Below are 1,175 nucleotides of genomic sequence, written 5' to 3'. Positions count from 1 at the left end.
ATTCTGTCCGAATATAACTTTACGATACACTTAATTTCGATATTCGCGCTAAAACAAACACTATAACGAACGAATGTTAACTTCAACAATACGTCTCTCTCTGACCGCAGTTCAATTACTCATTACCTACACACATATTATTATTCCGTCACGTTGTCACCCTCTTTTATATACCAGCTACCCTATATCTTGTAGTTGCTAGAGCATTCGCCAAGGTACAGGATAGTTCTAGAAACTAGAGGGCGTGAGAATAGTCACGTGATCTCGATGACGCAACAATTTGTTAGATGATAGATCTATCATCTATGCAATAGTTTAATACATTTTTAAATTTTTAAGAAATATAAATTTTTGTGTTTTCGCTCCAAATATAACAGGACCCCTTTCTCTAATAATTCATTTCTTTGTTTTCCACCTGTTACTATCCATTTTATTTATTTTTTTCTACTTTACATTTTTTGAAATATATTTTTAACGTATTACGTATGGAAGAAATTAATAAAGATTTAAATTTTGTTAAGTTCAAAGATTATAAAACACTTTTTTAATTGAAAGTTTCTAAAGAATCTTTAACACTATCCGTGACGGCCTATTTTTATTTTCTCAGTGATGGGGGGGGGGGGGCTTTCTGGCCCCTCCTTTTTTTTAATATCTAATATTTTTACATACTGCTAGTGAGAGAACCTGTTGTTAGATATTTGAATCCCACCACTGGTTATAACATTGAAATATCCCTGAACCTACCATTGTAGGATACTACTGCCAACTTTCATGCACAAAGTGCAGTTTTACAGCCATATATTTCATGTCTCCAAAGGAAAGATACAGAACAAAAATAGCTTAAACAAAATCAACTTAACGACTTTCTTGACCAAGTGTTATGCGAAAACTGCAACTATTTAGAATAAACGAAAAAATAATGAAAGATTCTACATAAAATAAGAAGGCAGAAAAGTAAGACAGAGATATGTTAAATGTGTAATATTGTTGCGTCATCGAGGTCACGTGACTGGTGTGGCGCCACCTATTTTCTAGAACTATCCTGTACCTTGGCGAATGCTCTAGTATTTACTAGATATAGGATAGCTTGGTATATAAAAGAGGGTGACAACGTGACGGGACAATAATGTGTGTGTGTAGGTAATGAGTAATTGAACTGCAGTCAGAGAGAGACG

The sequence above is a fragment of the Limulus polyphemus genome, unplaced genomic scaffold (assembly GCF_000517525.1).
Source record: "Limulus polyphemus unplaced genomic scaffold, Limulus_polyphemus-2.1.2 Scaffold1026, whole genome shotgun sequence".
NCBI classification, from domain to species: domain Eukaryota; kingdom Metazoa; phylum Arthropoda; class Merostomata; order Xiphosura; family Limulidae; genus Limulus; species Limulus polyphemus.
Note: the sequence above shows the minus strand (reverse complement) of the source record.